This window comes from Lathamus discolor, chromosome 2 (assembly GCF_037157495.1).
Source record: "Lathamus discolor isolate bLatDis1 chromosome 2, bLatDis1.hap1, whole genome shotgun sequence".
Taxonomy (NCBI): Eukaryota; Metazoa; Chordata; class Aves; order Psittaciformes; family Psittacidae; genus Lathamus; species Lathamus discolor.
Genome location: NC_088885.1, coordinates 13,041,327 through 13,052,056, shown reverse-complemented (window position 1 = coordinate 13,052,056; position 10,730 = coordinate 13,041,327). Strand labels below are relative to the sequence as shown.

Sequence of the window (10,730 nt, the reverse complement as noted above, 5' to 3'; positions counted from 1 at the left end):
AAGAGACAACAGCTTACACTTGGATCAGACCAAATGTCCAGCTAGCTGACACCCCTGTGTCCGACAAGGATCAGCTATGGAGCCTGTGTCGTGGGAACTCCACAAATGGTAAGAGACTTCCATTTAGGATGGGCAACATAAACAAAACATGCCAGAGAAAGAATTAACTTTTCCTTGTGTGCAGTGATATATGTATGCCCATTTAGAACTCATCTGGCCTATGGCTTTTTCCACAGTCAGCAGCAATGAATTCCCATTATGAATTAATGCCAGCAACATTTCATTTTTAATATTAGAAAGATGTTCAGCTCTTCAATCACTCCACAAAGAAATGGTACAAGAAACCACCAGGTGTAGTGTCCCAAAGCTACTTGAACATGGGAAAGCAAAGTTTTCAGTTTCAAGCAGCACTGAAGTTTAGCTGAGATTCTGCATGCCAAGTTTCAGTTTAAAGGGATTTTTTTTGGCTACAGTATAAGCCCTGGAGAATAGGAAGCATTCTAGAGGAAGCATCAAATCACACTTAACTACTGTATGGCAGAGCAAGTGGCTATGTTACAACACAATCATTCAATAAGATAATTTCTTATGTTAGCATTTTAATTAAAATAAAGAATACTTGCCTCCATCTTGCACTCTACAATTCTCTCTTCAAATTACACAGACAGACAAAATGTACAAAGCAAACAGAAAATAGGATCACAAATCCTAGCAGACTTGAAGGCATGACTCAGAAGCTTTGTGAGAAATATGGCCAATAAAACCAGAGTTAATGATTCCATAAACATTTATTTTGAGGAAATATTAACAGCAGTCCCTAAAATGTTTCTGGGCAATAAAGGATAAATAACACCTATTATTAATGTAATGGTAAAAATGTCATTTACCACACATTTGCAGTACTCCAGTTAAATACATTATTAAACAGCATCCCAGTATGGATTAACACTGAACAGAAGCTCCAGATGTAGAGATGTTTCCCTGTGGTTTTATCAGCAGCAACATGGTTGGTGCTAGCCCAATCCTGATCCCAGTGTGGACAGGGCCTTTGGCATGCTCTGTTTGTTTTTTGGATGAATAATAATACTTGTGCAGACTTTGTGCTGGGCTTGGTGCTTTGATCAAAGCACTTTCCAGTGGGCACAAAATCTGCCTCTAATGTTTGCACCTAAGCTTTCATTTTAAAGTAACTCACTGGGGTGAGACCCTGTCAATCCAGCCTTGCAGACTGCTCTCCGCAGCCAAGTGACTGCACAGATTGTCCCCTACAGGGTCTTGCACCAAGAGGAAAGCAGGTTCTTCTCCCACCCATGCCAACAAATGGTCCAGGAGCCTTCTCTGCACCTCCTTCCCACACTGGCTTCCTTTGAGCAGCAACTGTGCTCAACCCAAAGGCGGCAGCCAGGGAATAGACAGTTACTGGACAGCGTGCGGCCGGAGCTGATAAAAGTGCCAGTCCACTTCTGACAGTAAAAGAGCTCCCGAGGAGAGACAGGGCTTTCTGCATCGACCTTATACTTCTCAACACAGCCATGTTGCTCTGGGGTGAGAAACAGTGTCTTGCCCAGCAAGTCTTTGGAGAGAGATGAGCAGTGTAGCACAGACCAGCACTGATGGAAGATGTGATTAAAGCCTTTTCTGCCTGCTTCAGTTACAGGTGATCTTCTCACTGGAGCCTGAGTGAGATGTGTTTTACATAAAGGCACTGCTGATGCTACCCTAGAGGATCAGGAACGTCCTCAGAGGCTTCTTGCACTCCCTCCGATCCCCACGGCCCCCTGATGCTTAACAAATCCGCAGGCTTTCACTTGGGCAGTGGCACTCCAGCCTGGTTGACATCTGCCTCCCCCCAGTGGGAATTCTTGTTATACGAGATCATGTCTCCCTCTAGTGACTAAATATCTGTATTTTTGAAAGTCATGACCCCAACTTTAAAGATACAGTTTTTAAAGGGACTGTAAAGCACACATCTACCTACCTATTAAAGTCTCTTTTCTTTCACTCCTGACTGTGCACCGAGGAATGAATTGGATTTCGCTTAAAACTATGCAATTATTAACAGAGTCATAGGACTTCTCAGTAGGCATTATGCCTTCATTATAAACAAAAAAAGCAGTATCTGACCAGGAGGAACGATAGATCTTGATTAAACATTCATGCTATTTATTTTGTACTGGCAGCTAATCTTTGTCCAAACACTTAAATCCAGACAGTGATATTTAACAGCAACTCTACTAAAACTATCACTTGTGCTTGCTACAGATAGGAGGATCACTACTTCTTATTTGGCAAGCTAGAAGACATCTACTTGTCCTCACCAACAAAACAGTTGCCCAATTTGTTTTCAAAGGCATAGAAAAAAAGGGAAAACTGTTCAAAGTTTCATCAGCTGGAGATAAAAGTGGAGAGAAGGTGATCAGAGACCGAAAGCTTGAAGCTTCACAAAAAGCCTGTCATGCTAGTTTCTTCTCTGGCTTATCTGACAGGCAATCATACACTTCATGCTGATAATAAAAAGCAACAACTCACAAAGCATCAGAATGGAAGGATGTCCTGAGGTTCAGAAAAGTAAGATCTTTTTATCTTTAGCCCTAGTAGTAAGAGGCATAGTACAAAGCATGGTATGTACACATCAACAAAGGGAAGTGGAACACAACAGAAGAGTGACCAAAAAATCATGCCATGGCGCATACCAAGGATGAGCACTAGGAAGTAAGGAAAGGCAACACAAAATCTCATGGGAGTTATGTCATATTCCTCACACAGAGACAGAAGGAAACAGTAAAGAAAAATGACAACATACCTTAGCTATGCTGGAAAAAAACCCTTGCAGCAAAACCAATTTTAAAGCTCTGCTGAAAGCTGTGGAAAAAGCATCACAGGACAAGGTCAACTTCAGACTCACATTTCCACTCAGAATTTTAAAGCCATTATTATTATAAATATAATTGAAAAAGAAGGTGAAATTAATATTTTTATATATATTTTCTTTATTGAATGAGTTTCCCACACATAAAATCAATTGAATTTTACATCGGGCGTCACTTTTGTTTTCATTTTTCGTGACACCAAGCTTGCCTAAATCTACATGTAGCCTGTGGGAAGACTCAGAGCAATTCCAGTGTTTCTCCTGAACAGGAAACCAGGGCTTTGTTCTGCAACTCCCAACATGTTTGGCCTCAAATGAAGGTCCCATGAAAGAGGAGCAAGAAACCTCTCTAACAATTCTTATCGTGATCTGAGTTTCATGTTGTCCTGCTTGATCCCCTCAATCTTTCACAGAAAAAAAAGATAAAATAATGTGATGTAAAAGCTACAGAAACTGCTAAAGTTTGGAAGTAGGAATAGCACCCAGGGCTAGATGTGAAACGTGCGGGGCTCCTTAAGCTATTCCTACCTAATTGTTATAGTGTTATACCAGTATTTTGTATTGTCTGATTTATTTATCTTTTTAAATAGTAATAACAATCATAACAGACTGCAAAGATGAAGAAGAGCCCTTGAAACTTTACTTATAAGTTTACTGTGCCCCTAAGTCTGGTTTTAAAAAGCATTTTGGTTTTCTTTCTCAGTCAACTCTAGTCCAGCTTCTCTCAGCTCTATTCTCATCCTGCTGTGAAGGACTGAACTTCAGTGCCTGCTCCTCATCTCAAGTTGTTTGTAATTTCCTTTAGCTAAAATGTGAAAATGTGAAATAATAGGTTGTTCTTTTTTTCCCCTCCTGAAGGAAACCATTTTGGGTATTTCTCTTTCTATCATCTACATTATCCCTTTTACTTCTGCAGCTTCAGGTCACTACCTAGAGCAATAGTACACCCATACTAGAAAAACCTGGAAACAACAAAGAAATACAACCTGTTTACAAACCTTGCAAATAATGCAGACAACCACCCCCACCACCAAATCTAGAAGCTCCTCTGGTGCAACCCTTCAGCAAAGCAGACCACCGCTCTAATGGTTATTTTCCTACTACCTTTAGGTGGCACTAGTTATGTTTGTAACATCTCAGCCCATGCTTGCCGCTATTTCTGCGGACCTTGACTATAGATTCTTGCCTGATTTGTCCCTTGCTGTCGGTAGAGGTGTTAATCACAAACTTTAAATACACTCAGAAGCAGCTCCAGCCAAACTAAGCATGCATTTATAAAACAAGAAACAAACTCTCCCAGTACTTGCCGGTTTATACACCTCCACCGCCTGGGCGGACATCCATATCCTCTGCGTGTCCTCAAACGTTAAGGCCAAATGGTGTAAATTCCAGTCTAAATCATACTGCTCGGGAAAGGTGGCTCTATAAATGTTAGGGCATATTTAACATCATTCTCTCAGACCTGAAGAGAAGCAGGAAATCCACCAGGCTCCTATGGAAAGAAACATCAACCCACAGTTCACTGAAGTGCCCCTAAAATTTGACAGTGCAACATTGACCATTATTTCAGCCACAGACCGTTTCAGATTTTAACCATTAGGCCAAGCCACAAATGTCACATGTTTTTCCTGTCACATGAAAAATCTTAGAGTTTTGGTAAAAAGCCAAAATCCTGAAAAATAATGCTGTACAAAAGGACAAATGAATAGAAATCCCCCAGATTAAACTGTTAAAATATTTCATGGAAATAATATTAGCATTTTTGTTAATGTTTAAACTATACATTGAACTATTACTTAATTATCAATTATTAGCAACTATCAATTATGAATTAACTTTAGAAATTAACTAAAATGATGTGATGAAAGCAGTGGTTTGAATTGTAAAACAGTAAACTCTTCATGAAAATATCAAAAGGGAGCATTTTAAGAAAACATTTTTCCCCCAGAAATGTTTCACATTAGATCGGAACAATCAAAGCTGATCCTTTCTTACAAGCAGGTTTTGTTGTTGTTTCAATGAACCTACATTTTCACAAATGTACAAAATAAAGAATTAAAATAAAAATGTCAGATTTACTGTGTCCTCTTTTTTTTTTTTTTCCTTGTGATCTGCTAATTTTTACCCTTCTGTTGCTTTTCATTTTGTGCTTCAGGGTTTTTTTAATTTTGTTTTAATTCTGAGAGCCAAAATGTTGGAGAATAAATGTATAATTAGCTATTTTCGCCTGCCCAAGCAGTGGTGTTTGATCCTGGCCTTCGGCAAAGGAGGTGATCCTTAACACCCTGCTCCACCCAGAAAGAACCACAAGGAAGACCTTACTCCAGAGTCATGCAAAACTGAGAACAGCCCAGTAACTGCCTCAGCTTGCTCTGTCCAGCTGTATGCTCAGCACATAAGAAGCAGCAAATAAAAGTTGGATCAGTCCTACAACATCTACTGAGGGAAGGACTCATTTCACCTAACTTTAGCCATTTAAAATGGAGATATCCAGTTGGAACCATCCCTGTAGGGTCAGTGGCGATTGATGACCCACCTCAGCCTGAAGCAGTTTCTGTGGGATGAGTTGCTCTCCAAAATGTCTCAAGCACCTACTGAAGTGGTCAGCAGAACTAGCTTATACTCGACATGTCACATTTAGCTGGACTGGGTGACCCAAAGGCAAAGATCCTGTGCATGTACCCTGAGTGCAAAGGCAGCTTTTGGGAATGGTGACACAGAAGTAGCTGCATGTCTTCTCCCCCTTTACTCACACCAGCCAATTGCATCGCTACATTTTTAAACCTCAGACCGTCTTTACCCCACTGCTTGGGTACTTTGTTATGTGCCACACTGACCTGCCTTTTACTCTTCTCCTTAGCCCCCAGAGCAAAGATAAATACTATGTACTGCAATTACTGGTCTTTTCTTTACAAAAACAGGCCAAGAACAATTCTAAACACTATATTATACCCCAACACACAAAGGCTAAGGAACTATAATTCATTCTTATTGCAACATTATTTTAGTCCACTTTCCAGCTTTATTTAAATGATTAGTTATTGTGCAACTTATTTTGTATAAAAAAAAAAAAAAGTAAAAATTGTTTTAACACATTTTGGCTCTGTTAAACTATCTTTTACACATGAATTAGTGTGAATTTTATTGCTGTATTTTCCCAACTTATTAAAAGGGTTGTACTTCACAAATAAAACTGCAGGATGGATTTATTATTTACAGTCTTAGTCCTAGCCTTCATATCTACTTAATATGTGTAAAGTGTTTAGTTTTCCAATGTAGTTCCAGCTGCATCACTGGAATCAAACTTGTAATTGCCTCTTTGGGATTTAAAACCATTATAGTTGTGCTTTTATGTTCTCTTTTGTTTTGCTTGAATCACTTTTTCAGGTCTATGAAGTACAGCTGGCACAATAAAAGTTTGATCAATGCATAACCAATGCAGTGTATATTTCTTCCAGATATATAAAACCCAGGTGAAAAATGTTAATCTATGAAAATTATCTTTGTCAGCTACTTATTCTTGGAATTTAAATCGGTTTCAATCTTGAGGTATATGGTTTGGCCTGGGGTTTTCCAGTCTGGGTTTTTCAACAGTTTCTTATAATGTGTACATTTGACATATTAAAATGAATGATTGCCTGATGTAAAGTTTCAATTACCAGGGCAGATTTTTTTTCTCATACTGTGATACTTGAATAAAATTATCCTCGTACCACAGGAGTTAGCACTGGAAAAAGCCTACACAAGCAGCCTTTATTTCCTTGCTAATTTAGGATCCTCTCACGCATCATTGACATTGATGTTGTTGGATCATCTACTCAAATCCTTTAGGCCTCAAAGTCATGCTTTGGGCATACGGGAAATCACCAAATCCCTGCCAAGAAACTGAAAAATTAAACCATTCACAGTTTTGGCAACGTGAACTGGTCTTCAAGTTCTGAAGTATATTAACCTGGTGGACAATAAATTCTCATTCCCTCACGCTGATTTAGTGGCTTTCTCCACCTAAAGCCTGACTCTTCTGGTATTGTTGGTGGAGCAAGGTGTTCTTCAATATGAGCCAGGAATTCAGACTCTGGCTTTCAGGTAACACTTACTGCACTATGCCTTTTTAGAGTCAAATGTGAACTAAAATAGAAAACAGGGAAGATGTCAGTATATACCTTTTTGATGGTAGGGTTTCTAAATAATGGTGTATAGAAACATTGTAGGTGTATTAACGTAAAACCAGCCAGCTTAAAGGTGGTTTTGCCAGAGCTCATGGTTTCATCAAGTTTCACAATATTTGATGTTTGTCTCTGAAAGCTCAGTTTCAGGATTTAAATGATTACATTAGCCTCAGAAGCAAGACCACAAATAAAATGGACAAGATCTGCAAATAAATTTTGAAGCCAACTTCACTGTTAGCAACTTAGACCCTGGACACCTCTGCTCTATTCATGTCCTTCGTAGTACATCACATACCCCTGTGTGGTACAGAATATAAGTGACTTTTGTCATCAGGCACCATCAGACATGTAAACTGTCCATAAACCCTAGCAGAAAGCCTCTCACCGCCACACAAATGTATGAAGGAAAATGCCTAATTTATAAAGGTGCATAAAGCTTGAGTGGTGAGCAAGTCTGGACTTCCTACACTGCCTGTGCAGTAGGTTTGGTCCATCTGTAGTGTAAGACAGATTGCACTTTGTGGAGGCTTGCATAAAGACAGAGCCTCTAGTAGTTACAAGGCTCTCCTAGACACTCTTCAGATAGGTATTATAAACATGTCTATGGGAACAGAATTTGCATCAAAACATGTGATTTGACTGAAAGTGTGAGGGGAAACAGCTATGTGTCTACAGTACACTTGACTAGGCTGATTGCAGTGGGGGCTGTCATACCACCCAGAACAACAATGATTTTCTAGACAATATTCAGATTTCTCCTTCCTGTGTAAATAAATCTAATTATAAGATTCAGGTTTCTGGAGTTTATATTCATATTTATAAAATCAAGACTCACATTCTGCTAATGTGTTGGAATAAATAGTTTAATATCCATAGGAATTCCATACTCTTTGCCATACAATGAAGATATTTTGCACTTGCAAATATAGTTATATAAACCGAATAGTGAGTTAATACTCACTAGAATAATTTTGCAGTTCTCTTTATCCTGTCATCAGAAACGGGTGTTGCAAGAACATATTCACAAGTGCAGTGTGTCCCATCTATTTTCCAGAACAAAGATTTTGCACAAAGTAATCATGATCATTATCCAAGGGAAGGTGTCATTTACTAATGTCACTGAACTAAGAAAAAGACCCCGGGTGTGTTCCGAGATATTCACTTTCAATATACATTAAATTGCTAGGTTTTTATTTACTGTCCAACAGACATTTCTGGCAATTCTTCTGTACTATATACCGTGTGGAATTCTGCTAGATTGTCCCTTGAGTTAAAACTTTCACTATGTTCAGATAACTCTGGAAGACCTGGCTCTACCACAGACATTTACAAGGAAACAGCCATGCGATTGGTATAAATTCTGCGGAAGATCTTCTTTTCCTTTTTCCCTTTAATCATCACCTATTTTGTCACCTATGTCCCAATTTGTGTGTTGTTCTCCTGCTTCTTCTGCTCACTTCCAAAAGCACGTAATTCTTTTTGTCTTTTACTAATTTGAAACACACCTAATTGCAGAGAATCACATTCTGATCATCCTCTCTGGATGGGCAGCATAGGTGTGGTTGCTCCTGCTCTCAATTGAATTTATGCAGAGCTCAGATCTGGAGACTTCAAACAGCTTATCCCTTTCTAGCATTTGGGCCATAATAACTCACCTCAGAAGAGCCCTCAGATATTTTTTTAAATCTAATGAGGGGTCTTCTTGCATAATTTTCTACCTAGACTGAGAAAAAAACCCAAACCACTACATCTTATTAGTAAAACCTCTCCCTTCTTAGAAGTCCATGGGCCGTAGGCTTCTACATTCCTGCTGCTCTTGAAAGTTGGACTTGGGAGCTTGAAACTGCACATCCATGCTGTGAATCCTTCTCTATCAGACCTGTCTCAAGAAGAAGTTTTTGCATCATGGCAAGAAACTCTGATTCTCATTGCTTCCCTGTCAGAAACTACAGGCTCTCCCCTGGGACTATACTTGGGTGTTTATATTCAAGACCACCTTTTTTTAAATTGCTTTTAAAAAGAAAACAACACATAAATGAGGGGATGGTCCTACTGCAGCGAAGAACTGAAGCCAGGATAGAAAGGCAATTTTCTAAATCATTTTGCAAACAAATATTTTATGAAATAACATTTAAAACTAAATTATTCAAGGCCTTGTAGTTTTCAATGACCAGCAATATGGGCTTCTACCCCCTCAGACTTCATACCACCACCACATCCCAACATGGGAGGAAGGGAACTAGAGAATCAAATGCTGTTGTCACTCTGACCTGACATTTCTCATCCTCTTTATAAGAACACACTTATCCCATCTAGCTCTTTCTATCACACTGAGACTTGGTTTGACAATGTTTAGGCCAAATCAAGCATTTGCAAAAGAGTTCCCTATTTTTGACTGTAGATTATGATACGAAAAACTTAGCAACAGAACTGCAGATACAACTGCTGCTATAATTTGAATGGTGTGAGGTGTCTGTGAAGCTTACTTCATCCTTCTAACACAATGGTCAGATAGGGTGGCTGTGCTACATTCTGAGTTGTGCTATTTTAAAGGAACTTTTTTCCTTTCACAGCACAAGAATTGTTAACTGTGAATATTTGCAGCTACTACAGGGATATACGTAGGAAGAAGAGTAATGGAAGACTTGCTAATTTATTTTACCAGTGGGATACAATGGTTCCTCAGCACTTCTCTTTCGGAAGAAAAAGGCACGAGGAAATGATGTACTGTATGTCTTTCAAATTCTCCCTTTCTATAATTGCTGAAATTAGATATTTGTATAAAGACCTACAGCATCATTTATAATGCTGCACTCTTTAGTACTGGTGCTTTAATCACGTGTAGTATGGGCAACAAGATGTACAAAGCAGGAAGGCAAATATGTGTTGAACCGTACTTAGCCTGATATCTCATGAGTCTTATGAGAAAGGCGAGAGTGACAGGTTCTGGAGACTGAAAGTCAAAAGCTTAACCATCAAAATGCTGTGTGGAGATTCATGTTCCATATAACTTCCCATCTAAACCACCACAAAGCTTTTCTCACCCGCAGTCATCATCAACAAGGGGAAGACAGTTCAACCTCCATTCTTGCTCTGATCTAAACATCTGTGCTGAAGCAACCACAAAAGAAGACCTTTAAAGCCAATAGTAGCCATAATTACATTGTTGCTTGGCCAGATATTCCACTAACTAGGAACTCAGCTCCCACAGGATGCCAAACCACCACCAGATGGTTCTCTGAAACCCTTTTTGCCAAGCTCACAGTACAATTTGGATGAAGTTGCAAACCTTGTGATAGAAAACCTCTTTCTGCCACTACCAGTATTTCTGGACCCCTCAAGCTTTTTATCCCCTGCATATGCCACCCACACATGGGAGATGCATCTCTGGCATGCTCAGCCACGGCAGGCATGTTAAAACATGCTGGTGTGGCCCTGAGAGAAAGTGTGCTTCCAGCCTGAGCTCCTTGAAATGACACCCCATCTCTCCTTTCTGTCATGGTCTCTCCTTCCCATGGAGACTCTGTATACCACATCTCATCAGTGAGTGGTGGATCAGGAGGGAAACCACAAGGCTGTCCCGCATATGCATGAGAATGAGACCTAATTATGAGAGAAAGAGAGGCGGAAGTTTGTTGTGAAAGACCTGCACGGAACACATGAGCTTTGACTACTCGTGCTCTTCTCTGTGA

General features: G+C 39.5%; 1 long non-coding RNA gene across 1 annotated transcript in view; it reads right to left on the bottom strand.

The window, feature by feature from the left end:
- Positions 1–659: 659 nt before the first annotated feature.
- LOC136007688 (uncharacterized) overlaps positions 660–10,730 on the bottom strand; it is a 49,733-nt gene continuing 39,662 nt past the window's right edge. The window contains exons 4-6 of the long non-coding RNA XR_010609820.1: positions 4,177–4,361; positions 2,804–2,862; positions 660–1,676 (exon numbers count right to left, since the gene is read on the bottom strand). This is a non-coding gene — a long non-coding RNA (uncharacterized LOC136007688). The remainder of the gene's footprint in view (positions 1,677–2,803; positions 2,863–4,176; positions 4,362–10,730) is intronic.